Source organism: Pan paniscus, chromosome 4, assembly GCF_029289425.2.
Source record: "Pan paniscus chromosome 4, NHGRI_mPanPan1-v2.0_pri, whole genome shotgun sequence".
NCBI lineage: Eukaryota > Metazoa > Chordata > Mammalia > Primates > Hominidae > Pan > Pan paniscus.
The window spans coordinates 125,401,428-125,415,124 of NC_073253.2; the positions used below are offsets into that span (position 1 = coordinate 125,401,428).

Below are 13,697 nucleotides of genomic sequence, written 5' to 3' on the forward strand. Positions count from 1 at the left end.
TCCAGTTGTACCATTGTGATTCTAAATGTAAACACAAGAATTTGAATTTCTACTTGGTAAAGAGAATTCATCTTGACATAAACTAACCAACAAAAAAGTGAAGGAAAATTCTAAGTACTCATTGCCTTATCTGCAAAACAGCTATGGATAGCTTAAATGTTGGGTGGCAGGACTGTGCCTAATGATCTTTTCAAGATCCCTCTAGGTCAAAGTACCATAATGTAGAACAAGAACATGAATTGCTGAAAAAAATCACTTTTCAAATTTCTAGGTTCCTCATCTGTAGGATTAAGATAATTACACTTCACAAAGTTAATAGGACCATCATGTGATATAACAGTACCTGAAACAGCAGGCATGACATAAATGCCTGTTCACTCTAGCAATGCATTATATTTAGATAGGGGGAAATGGCATTTTAAAAAACTGCACTCAAAAAGCACTTCAGGAAAATTTCTAAAAATCTCAATTTTAATGACCTCTTTGCAGAGTTAATTGTTATTTCTTGGTACCACAGGCTTCATAAGGTTAACTAGCCTAGAGTTCAAAATGAGATTCCATTAATGGTGAAGATCCCTGTTTTGCTAACTCCTGCCCAAGTGAGATCACCTACAGTGGTACTGGGGAGTCCACAGAGAGAGACAATCCCTCTCACTTGTTCTCAGTCAGAGGGCATTTGGGGGGTCTGTCAGTTTCTTCCTCTCTGTCCCTGCCATTTTGAGTGAGGTCAGTTGCTGAGCCCTCTGAAGGCCCACAGTGTTTACTCATCCTCCCTCTTGCCCTCTGTTGCTGGACCCCACTATGCACTGCAGCAGACAGCTCAAGGAGGCAGATGGGCCTATGCTCTGAAATCCTAAAAACACTGGGTCTGCTCTAAATTCCTCATGAGTGACATGGGAGAATAATTTTCTCTCTACCCTGCTACAATTTATCACACTGTGGAAAAGGGTTTAGTTTTGGGGACAAATCTTGAGTTACAGATGCCATATACAGAAAGCATTGGCAGGCCTACACTACTAATAAGCTAGACCTGCATAAGTGGGCCGAAACCCACTGTGAATTCATCATAGTCTTGAGTTGGAATGATGATGTTTAGGTTCACACCTCTTTATAAAATACTTAGAGCTTTGTTTACTGTATAGACTCAAAAGAACTACATATTCCACTAACCCTAAAATTAAGTATTCTGATTCTCAAAGTACCAAAATATGGACAATTTTAATGTACCCAAGAAGTTTCCTGTCCATCTTTCGCTTTAAATATTGGCCTTTGCTATAATCTGAACATAATCTGAATCTAATTTTTTAACCAAAATACCAGGGGTTTGGTATAGGTCCTGCTGCTTGCATTACAGAAAACCAATTACTGACACAAGTATTGCCAGGAAAGAAGGCTTTAATCAGGTGCTGTGGCAGAGGAGATGGGAGATCAGTCTCATATCCATCTCCCTGACCAACTAAAATTCAGGGTTTATATACCAGGGAAGAAATGGAACCATGTGTAGGAAAACAGGAATTAGGGAGTGGTAAGAAAGAGGAGTTGATCAACAGGAAGCACGTAGTCAGTTAGGCAATCATAACAGCCAAGGTGTCTGGCATCTCATTGTTGAAATCCAATGATCTGGTGAGTATCAGCTCCTAGCTACTATCTGGGAGGCCTCATGGTTGGTTTCCTTAGAAAGGAACTCAGATAAAACAAATGTGACTTTCTCAAGTTTTAAGACTGGGAGAATCAATTTATGTGTTTATTCAAAAAATTATAAATACCATCTCTATGGGACAATTGGGTTAGTTTCAATCTAAACAATTCCATTGAATTTAGAGAGTTTTCTTATGACTACTTTTGGAAATTCCTAGAAATACAAAGATGAAAAAGGTATGAGTCACTCTTCCAGGACCTCCACAGACTATAAGAGAATTAAACACAGATAAAAATTTAGATAGATCATGTCTTGTTGTTTTTGAATATACAATAATGCATATTATCTTGTTTTTGAAGCACAAGTACTATTTAGTTTATTTGAATGATATAACCACATTGAAGTTTTTTGGAATTGTGGTTATTTTAAGAAACTATATATGTTTGGTTGTAAGTATTAAATGCTGCTACTCTTATATAACCAGATTTCCCTATCACATAAGAACATAAGAAAATACGCACAAATACTACTAATAATGATAATAGCTTTTATTGCTGTTGCATACTTATTTATACTAGGTGCTTCATATGCTTGAATTTGCTTACTTATTACAACAACCTTGAAAGTTATGTATGATATAGTTTATTTTGCATTGAAAGAAACTGATGAGTGATGTAGTCGGTTGCACAGAATCACACACAACTTGCCAGGGCAACTGTAAAGTCAATACTTTAGGCTTTACCTTCTCTGCTTGATTATATCTCAAGAACACAGCATCTTCTTAAGAATGGGCTCATTTTCATCCTTTAATTTTTTTACCCACTTATGGTAACCACCAGCAAGCTTGCTTTGAGAAATTGCTATTTCAGCATAGAAAAAGTCCATATAATGGTGATCAGAAAAGATTTTAATTTTTTTCTGCTGCATAAAAAGTACCACATCTCTTCTATTTCCTTCTCTTAACATTCTGGTGATCACTTGCCTTCCATCCCACTTCACCATTATCTACTATTATGCACAATAATAACAAAATATCATAATGCATACAAAAATGCACAAGCACTTTCTGCATGAGCCATTTGTTGTCAGCACACTCAGTAAAGGGGCTCGGTAGGGATAGACAGTGGCAGCCCTTCTAGTAATCTTTGGCAAGTACTGGATACTTCTCCAAGAAAGCACCACCTTCTTCTATTAGGTGGAGGAGGGAGAGAGAAGGCTGGTATTTTCATTCCTTTTCAGTGAATAGATGGTGCTGAACTATAGACTTCTTAAGAAACTCTAAATGTAAGCATTCAAAGAAAGAAAAATTACCCCCTAAAAAAATCTACGGTGTAATTTTATATATATTTAGACCTAAATAGTTTTAAAGACCAAATCTGAACACTAATGTATTATAAAACAAATGGCAGTTTGTAGCTTTACCTGTTGGACTTTTTCTGTGTACTGACCTTCAGATGCATTTTTACTATAGCATAGTTAAAATGCGCTATTTAATTCTAATTAATTCCAAACCATATACAGGATATTGAAGTAAAAGCTTGTTTTTGTCTGGTGTCAGGAGTGAAGAGTTTCCTATACAGGGGTAGCACAGAGAAATTTTGGGGGTTACAAAACTGTTCTGAGTGGAACTGTGGAGGTGGATACATAGCTCCAGGCATTTGTCAAAATCCATAAAACTGTACAACAAAAAAGTGAATGTTTTTCTTCAATTTAAAAAGTCCATTAGGAAGTGGCAGGGGGGTAGAACACAGACAGTAACAAATGAATCTTAACTGTATTACACAGTGAACCACATAACCACATTGGGGGATGGTAGGAAGAAAGGAGCTGACCTTCCATCATTTGGAAAATGATGTTTAGACTGGATACTATAAAATAAAGATAAAAGGAACTGTATATATGCATATTAGTGAGGAATTTTGAAAGTAATATATTTGTATACTAGGATTGAACAAATAGCTATTATATCATAGATAATGGGAGCTAGGAGTCCCACTGTTAGAAGTTACAAAAGAAAGGGGAATGCTAGAATGAGCCCTGTGGTCCTGAATGAGAGGTGGAGGTATTAATGTGGATATACTAAAAAATTGTATATACTATAATTATATATACATACATAATATGTATACATATACACACACAGAGGAATAGAAATAGACACAGAAATATAGATGCTTACATATGCATGAGTTAATATACATACCTATATTTCCTAGTTCTCTTCACTCAGGAGACTAGAAGCAGTGATTTCCCCAATAGCAATGAGCATGTTCAGTGCTTATAGCTTAGTAGTTTCTAAATACAGTTCTGCAGTAAAAAATACTCGGGGTCCTTGGAGAACTGTTTGATTCCAGGGCTGGGGCAGGGAAAATACAAGTTGCATCTAGAGCATCTTGCTATACTGGAAAGTGCCAGGTGCTAAACATAAGGGAACTGGGGATGAAGCCTAGTGAAAGGAGCACAGAGCCAACCTGAAAGAGCTTGAGCAATAAAAAGATTATAGTAGTGGATTATACTCCAAAGAATGGAATAAATATCCATGGCCCCATGCCAATATAAAAAATTGAATCAATGAATAAGGTGGTTAAACAACAGTGCTTTGCAGAAGAATTCCAATTTTAAGTGTAGAAGAAGGGACTATATTAAAATACAAAATTATAAATAGAAAATCACTATTAGAATATCACAGTAACAATTGCTGCAAGGCAAGATCCACCAGTGGAGGCTAAAATTAATGGGCAAAAGTATAAGCAAAAACAGGATATTTGCATAGTCTCAAAGTATCTCTTTCAAACTATTTAATAATTACAAATGAAAAAAGTAGTAACTTGACAGTGGACAACCTTGGCAGACATTATCCTAGCCGAGGTTAACATAACCACCAATACGTATAGTCATAATGAACCCCCGATATGACGCACGGCGGAGACTACATCACCTGCGTGGTATCGTTCCAGATAATGCATGGTCTCAATACAATTATGAGAAAACATCAGACCAAATGAAATTCAGGAACAATCTACCAAATAACTGACAAGAAGTATTCAAAGTTCTCAAGGTCATGAATGATAAGGAAGATTGAGAAACTGTTACGGACTCAGGGTGACTAAGGGCATGACAACTAAATGCAATATGGGATCTTGAATTGGATCCTGGAACAAAAAAACTGCATAACTAGAAAAACTGGAGAAATAGATATATATATGTATTTTTAGATGGAGTCTTGCTCTGTCGCCCAGGCTGGAGTGCAATGGCGCAGTCTCAGCTCACTGCAACCTCCTTCTCCCGGGTTCAAGCAGTTTTCTGCCTCAGTCTCCCGAGTAGCTGAGACTACAGGCGCATGCCACCATACCCAGCTAATTTTTTGTATTTTTAGTAGAGACAGGGTTTCACCCTGTCAGCCAGTGTGGTCTCAATCTCCTGACCTCATGATCTGCCTGCCTCGGCCTCCCAAAGTGTGAGAAATATTTTAAAAGTTCTATCGTGCACTTTGGTTAGTAGTATTGTATCAAAGTGCTTAGTTTTGATAAATCTTCCATGGTTATGTAACATGTTAACAGAGGGGAAGCTGTGAAGGATGTATGGGAATTTTCTGTACTATTTCTGCAACTCTTCTGTAAGTCTAAAGTTATCTCAAAATAAAGTTTTTTTTTTAATTTGCTTTGATTTTTTTCACTACCATTGGTTCTTTTCTAAATATGATGTAAGGTGTTGCCAACCATTTTTTTTAGTATTTTTTTAAATGAGCAACCACCACCTGCAGTTGAAAGCAGTTGTACCAATTTTTATTTGCAGCAAAATTCAGCCTCTTTATCCCAGTACGGAGCTGGTTACTTCCAAATGGTCTTAAGGAGGAGGAGAATCTGGAAGGAGTAGGAGCCTGAATTGTCCAGAAATTATTATTTTTATTCTCTTATCCTTATAGTATTAACATTTTATTGCTATGACTCTTTCTCCTACTATATTCGTTTTGTGATCTATAATACTTTGATATTTAAATATGATATTTTAGTATTTGATGTGCTGCTTCCAAGTGTCTAATTTGCTTTTTGCTCCCCTTGTGGGTACACACATACAAAGTAGAGCAATTCTCTTAGATAATTCTATGACAGCTCTAATTTTGCTAGGAGATTAATAATTTTTGATTATCCAGACTGTTAGATAGTATGTAAATTATAGTACAGTAAGCACTCACTTCTGCTTACAGAATCGCCCCTCCAGGGCCCCTAGGTAACCCACTGTGTTTGTCATTTTCTAAGTAATTCTTCCTATTTCCGAAACCAGGCATTAGATACACCAATATTAGGCTGACCAGAGCAGCCAGTCAGCCAGTGTGGACAGACAAAACTTGAAGAAAGACTTCTACCCTGTTTTTTGCCTCCCTCTGTGAGCAGCCTCAGGGAAGAGCAGTTCAAACACTGACTGCCATGGCTTGTATTTCTACTCTTAGGATGTCACAGATGAACCTCCAGGAGAGGCTGGGACTCTCTTGCTACCTGTGAGAATGACTTAATTGACAAAGTGCTACTGCAGGATTCCACTACCTACTCCTGCCTATCTTTTGGGCTTCCCTCTTGTGTTTGGATTTTTGAAACACTGGTCTGACTTTTTAGTTCTTTGGTTTACCTTTCAAACTAATTAAGTGTAACTACGTGTTAAGATGTCTACACTGTTTTTAAGTAAATGTTTTTATTTTGAGATAATTGTAAATTCACATGCCATTGTAAGAAATAATACAGGAGGCAGGACACGGTGGCTCACGCCTGTAATCCCAGCACTTTGGGAGGCCGAGGCAGGTGGATCACAAGGTCAGGAAATGGTAGCCATCCTGGCTAACACGGTGAAACCCCATCTCTACTAAAAATACAAAAAGAAATTAGCCGGGCGTGGTGGTGGGCGCCTGTAGTCCCAGCTACTCGGGAGGCTGAGGCAGGAGACTGGTGAACCCGGGAGGCAGAGCTTGCAGTGAGCCGAGATTGCGCCCCTGCACTCCAGCCTGGGTGACAGAGCCAGACTCCATCTCAAAAAAAAAAAAAAAAAAGAAAAAAGAAAGAAGTAAAACAGGGAAGATGCCGTGTATCCATTACTCAGTTTTCTTCCAATGGAAAAAAAAAGCCTACAAAACTATAATGCAATGTCACAATCAAGGTATTGATATTGGCACAGTAAGGATACAAAACATTTTCATCCCTTGAAGTATCCCTCATGAGAACCCTTTATAGCCTTACCTTCTTCCCTCCTGCCTTACCCCCTCCTTAATCTCTGCCAACCTTCAATCTGTTCTCTGTATCTATATGCAGTACTTTAAAAAATCATGGTTTGTCTGCTTATCAGAGAGGAACAGTCTTTCTCCTATAACTTGGAAGGTATACACACCCACGTTTATTGATATCTGCCAAACCTTAATCTGTCTAGTTGGGTGTTTGTGGGAGCTGGTGCACTTGGTTTGGCTTCAGTGCCTGTGAATTTACTACCAAATCACCAAGGATTAAATTCTCACTCTCTCTGCCCCGTGCTGGCTGTGTGACCTTGGACAAATAAGACTTCTCTGAAACAAAGTTTTCTTACCAAGGGGAGAAAAAAAGTGGATAATGATAACGTTTACCTTAAAGCGTTTGGGGTGAACTACATGAGATGATTTAAGCCAATTACTCACTATTACCTGATAGAGTTGGTTCTAGAAGAATTTAGAATATAAGGAAAAGGCAAGTGATATCTATAGACCCAGTTTCCTAATTCCACTTTCTCAGGCTCAGGAGAAAACTAAAAGCAATAAAATTCATAGAAGGTTCTTGACCAAAGGGAATCATTAAGAATCATTAAGATATTCAGAAATTATGAAAAATGAATTAATATTAGAAAGTATCCATGATTAATATTTCAACTTTGAATAACAGTTAATGACAGTTGCCTTTAATTATTAGTATTTTCTAATTTTTTTTAACTGTGTTAGAATTTTTCCCTAAAAAATGCCTTTACATTAATGTGTGGGTTTGACTTGCAGCACAACCCTAAATATGCACCTGGACAGATTTAAATTCATTCTCCACTAAGCATGCAGATCCCAAAAGCAGTTGGGCAGAGCAGTGTCTGTAATTGATATAACATATTGGTAAATCAACACATTTATTTCTCCCCCAGTGACTCATGCAGCTGTATACATCTAAAATAAACTGTAATTCTACCTCCCACAAACCAATTTGAAGACTCTCTGCTAATGTTTATTTGGTGGTTGATAAAAATGGAATAATTACGTGGAAGTTGTTTTTCTTTCTGGCATTTCCAGTGCTCCTTTCCAAACAGATCTTTCTTTGAGAGAATATTTGGAAGGCAATGCTTTCCATTCTCCAAACCTCTTTGATATGCTGGTAGCAATATAGAGAGGCAAGTAGATGTGTTCGTTGTTAGTAGTGTGTCCTTTTACTAGAGCTGGATAACATTTTAGTACAGATGCCAAGGATGTAGTGACTATGGAAAGTCTTATATAATTCTCAAAAATTAGTCAAACAATGACAATGAGATGGGAATATCCCCCACCTTTATAAGTGAATTAATACGTATGTCTGTACACGAATGTGTGAGAATGATTCTATTTTGAATGGAATTTATTCCTTTTACATAAGAGTCATTACCCATAAAAATGAAATTCAGAGTTTCATCTTTTCATTTATTTTGCACTGGTGTGAGGAGCTATCTACTCTTATAATTGCATTTGTGAGCACTCTTATAAGTGCATTTGTATAATTGGGGCAGAGCCAAATAGTGAAACATTTTCATGGGGTCTACTTTGCACAGATTCTCAGGCTAAAATCATGAAGTAAGCTATGGCACATAATATGTCAGTCCCTGAAAGCCAACCTCTACCGAGCTTTCAGAGCTGACTGTTCAACGTAGCAGAATCTCTGGTGCAGTTGTTTCTAAATGAGGCTCATAGACTGAGCAGAGCCTAATGTAATGAATGTGTCTCACCTCTGAGTCCCTGGGTATCTTGTCTCCACTTTATTTTAATTGTAGTGAATACAAAAAAAATAGAGGAAGTTTTGCAGAGAGAAATTTAGAAAATAGATACTGTATTTTGGAAAGCATCAATGCTTTCCAAAAGCATTAATTAATGAGGGAATATTTTTATGAGCACAGAGATGAGGTATGGGAATATTCGTAGAAGGGCAGACATAAAAAGGAAGCTTTCAATGTACTCTATTTGAGGAGTTAGATTTCTTTTTTTTGAGACGGAGTCTCGCTCTGTCGCCCAGGCTGGAGTGCAGTGGCGTGATCTCCGCTCACTGCAAGCTCCGCCGCCTCCCGGGTTCATGCCATTCTCCTGACTCAGCCTCTCAAGTAGCTGGGGCTACAGGTGCCCGCCACCATGCTTGGCTATTTTTTTTTTTTTTTTTTGTATTTTTAGTACAGACGGGCTTTCACCGTGTTAGCCAGGATGGTCTCGATCTCCTGACCTTGGGATCTGCCTGCCTCGGCCTCCCAAAGTTGAGGAGTTAGATTTCTAATGCATCTGTATCCTTGATGCTCATACATACCTATTTATCAAAGTATCCGATTGTCAGCAGATTATTGATTTTTCCCTAGATTCCACCTAAAGTTGAAATGAGAAAGTCAAATTTAGGTCCCTTAGTGACAAAAGTTAAATAATGTAGCTATCATTAACTGAGTAATTATTATGTTCCAATTAATAGGGTAAGAGCTTTACATGAATTCTATCATTTAATCCTTAAACTAACTTTATGAAGTTCATTTATCTTTGTAAATGTTACCAGTCAAAGGAAAATGAGGCTTAAAGAAGGTAAGTAACTTACACAAGTTGTTAGTATTCAGGAAATCTATACCTGTAAATTTGTAATTGCCATTTCAACCCTCTTAAGTCTTAGAAAAGGCACAATTTGTTGACTTTTTGATCTAATCAAACATAAACTGTGCAAGAAATGAAAAAGCTCACCTCAACTTTGCCTTGAAATATAAATGTTTCACTGATCAAGTATAATAAATTTCTCCAGTTGGGTCGCCCCAGAGGTATAAATTCTCTCTTTACATCTAAATGTATTAAACAGTCCCTCAAGTACTTTTTAATTGAAAGTGAAAACTGCTAGCAATTGTCTAACAGCTGGAGTATCCGTGAAGAGCTGGCATTCAGTGGACTATTTCTTCATACTCTTATTTTCTCGTGCATGATCACACTGCTACAAAATCTTGATAAACCATCCGAGTATTTTTTGTTTTTGTTGTTTTTGTATTAATTTAACATTGTCAAAGAGCAATCACAATCAGTTTAATGATCAAATAAATGCTGTCTTTTACTGTATCATTTCCTTCATAGAATAGCATAATGCAAATTTCTCAAAATCACCATTGATTCAGCAGTTATTACAAGCTTCTCAGAAACATCACAAAGCACAAGTTTTTTCTAAAAAATTACCAAAAAGATATGATTATGTCAGTTAAGACTATAAGATATTTTTCAACGTATCCTGTTTTTAAATGACAAATAAAAATTATATATATTTATAGTGTATAACATGATATTTTGATATATGTAGACATTGTGGAACGGCTAAGTCAATCTTGTTATCATATCCATTACCTCACATAAATTTTTGAGGTGAGAACACTTAACATTTATTTACTGTCTTAGCAATTTTCAGGTATACAATATATTGTTATTAACTATAGTCACCATGTTATACAATAGATCCCTTGAAATTATTCCTCTTGTCTAACTTATATTTAGAAATTTACATTTAGGTAGATATGTATGTCATGATATCATAAAAGGGACACTGGGAAATCATTTGATTCCAAAAAATTTCTTTCAATACTTCGATTCATAAAGTATTTGAAATCTACCATAGGTTAAAAATTACACCACAATTTTGTATCATTATTCAGTTTTAATCAATCTTGTCAAGATTCACTTGCTCCTTTTGTATTACGTTTAAAGGAGTAGATTATTTCCAAGCATTGTTGTACTTTTGTATTTTGTTGCTTGTAATGGATGTTGATGCAAAAACTGTACCATGAAAAACAACATTGTTTTGTGGTGGTGTTACATTGGAGTGCTTCCTTTTGGAAGATGTCAGTTGTATTTCTTCCACCAATTATTGGGCTTGATATCTTTCACAAGTTTAAACCTGAGTATATTATCCTTGTATATTAACATTGTTTACACATTGACTTTAACATATTTCAATGGTATATTAAAGAACAAAACATCAAGATTCTGGCAGTAAGACAGTGCTATAGCTTCTAAGTTCCAATAATAACAGCCAGGTAGCAACAAGACAAATAATCACCTCTACTATTAACTAATTTTGAAAGAGGATATCTTCAGGGTAGAGTTGATTTGCTGCATTAATTATGTGTCCTTTTTGTCATTAGTCTTGAATACTATTTTAATTAAACAAAATTAAAATTCATACTGTTTAATAAATCAATGTAATTTGAAAACCTTACTGGTAGTTAACTATTGAGAAAGATCTTGTTTTTTAACTACTCTCCTTCTACAAAAAAAAAATGACTAGTGAGCAATAATATTTCTGGTCGTTTTTAGCAGTAACCACATTTGCCTTACGGTGTAGAGCAGCACAATGATTTCACTTTCAGATGGGGCTAGTCACATTACCTCTATGTAAACACACACATAATATTCCATCTGCTAGGTATAAGAGCATGATTAATTGGATGAGAAAATGTTGATAACCATAAATAATCCTTGAACCTAAAGCCAAATTATGAATATGGCTTAATTGAAATTTAAATTCCTACATATTGGCCTGGTTGTCGAGAAGAATAAGGGAATGGGGTACCAGGAATCTTCTGGTCCATGTTATTTCAAAACTGTTTTCTGCTACTTTATTTATACACCTTCTCTCCTACACATTTTTTCTAACAGCTTGTTCTCTAAGGAAAGACCATGTAATTACTCTAGTACTGTGTTTCACTTGAGAATGAAAGTTGTTTATCAAGTAACTCAAGGAAGAAAATATGGGTTATTTATTTGCCTAACAACAAAATAAAATGAATCACATGCCCAGCTAAAAAGAAAAAAAAAATAGGACTACTTAGTCTCCTTGTGCCTAGAGGCTTGGTGCTTCCTGGGATGCAACTATGGATTCAGCCAGACGAACATATGGCAGAGACTAATTACAAGACTCCTACTGGGAACAAGCCACTTTCAGAACCATTTCTAGAATGTTGAAAATTTCTAGCAACAGCATACTTTGTGGTCTTGTTTAGCCTTGTGGCCAAATTTGCACGTTCTATGACAAACCTATTAATGCAGGAGACAGGTCATACACAATCCAGAAGTAAAGGGATCTGTGGAATTCTAGAATTGATATATTATGAAGTTATATTAGAATTTCTATAAGTAAGTTATCTGTGGCATTGTACCACATTGAGAGCAGAAAGTAATATAAATGTATGACTGTTAAATGTGACTTATAAGGTTGGCCTAAATGTTCTCTTTATATGCTGCAGTTTTATTTTTGTTATAATTATCTTCTTTTTATGTTTTGTTCCATTCAAGTTTCATCTTTTTGCTGAGCATATGCCAGACCTAGGGTAGCATTGTGTTATCCAGTATTTTAAGAGAGGAATATCTCACTGTTGGCGGAAAAATATATAGAGAGATATATGTATGTGTGTACAAGTATGAATTATCTGTTAACTGACAATGAAATGTTTTTCTGTATTTAAAAAGCACATAAACGTTTTACTACTGCATATAGCCAACTCTTAATGTTATATATAAGTTTACCTGAGAGCCTTGACTCCTTGTTTATAGCCAGGCCTTGTATTACCTATCAGCATTTCACTCTGAATAAAATATTACCCTAGTTCTGGCTATCCTTTGCTTTATACGTGTCTTGATACACATTTCTTGAGCTGGTGACCATACATTGTTTACTCTGGGATAATTAATTCTCCTAGTATCTTATATCTTAAAAGTGTCTTATATCTCAAAAACAGTCCCTTGTTCTAGCCAGAGACTATGTATTGATGGACTTTAAACATTCATTTTTTACAAGTAGCTAAATGGATCTGCTAGTTTGGTTGTTAGCCCAACCCATTTTTATGTTACCTTTAGTTTAGTTTTTTGGCATGTTTATAAGGTTGATTCTTGCTTTGGTAGGCTTACCTTTTAGTGTTTGTATCACTAGCCCGTAAAACTCAGCAGAAGCACAGAGTTATAACAAAACAAAAAAAAATTGATTATTCACAATAAAAAAGAATGCGTCTATGAAAATTTCTCAGAGGATTAAAATTAAAGCTGTTGATTAAACACACATTTTAGCACATCTCAGCCATGATGTTTTCTCATGGGAATCCTTTCTCACCGAAGAGTTACTTTACACGTGGTTTCAGGAATGAATTAACACCCTTGGTCAAATTAACTAAATGTGTTTTCAGATACCTCCTTCCATCACGGTAATGTGCTTTTGTTGATGAAACAAAATATGACTTAAAAAGAATAAAACTGGAAGGTTCAGAGTTGGGGGGAAGAGATTACCTATTTTTAGGAGAGACTTCACACCAAAAGCCAAAAGTTCAGGGCTTTTGGTCTCATAACGTATTAGGTAAACAGAGAGAAGAAGGAAGGACTGGAAGAGCAATGCCATAAGCAAAGGCATGAGGACATTTCTTTAAAGGTGCTATTATTGGCACTAATGTGAGACAAGTAGCGTAAGGCCTGTCATACTTGTTAATGTTTCGACTTGTTAATGTTTTTTGTTAATGAATGTGAATTAACAAAAAAGTGCAAGTGCATGACTGTAATAGATCCACTTAAGTCACTACAGAGCTAAGCATTGTCTTCTTATGCTAATGAAATGAAAATATCATGCAGTTTATATGACTAATTAAATGTATCATGTGGTACAGTAAAATTATGTAATTGGCAACTGCTTTCTGAAAGGAGCCTGAGACTCTTATTCTCATATCCAAATCCACTTGACCGTATATGCTTGGAGACAGTTAGGGTTTGGGTTAGACTGATAGACAGTCAGGGTTTAGGTTAGACTTATGAAGTCAAGGAAACCATTACTGG

At 36.1% G+C, this 13,697-nt stretch overlaps 1 protein-coding gene across 1 annotated transcript in view; it reads left to right on the forward strand.

Moving 5' to 3' along the window:
• Positions 1-13,697, forward strand: part of CHSY3 (chondroitin sulfate synthase 3) — a 281,364-nt gene that overhangs the window by 186,569 nt on the left and 81,098 nt on the right. The window lies entirely within an intron of this gene.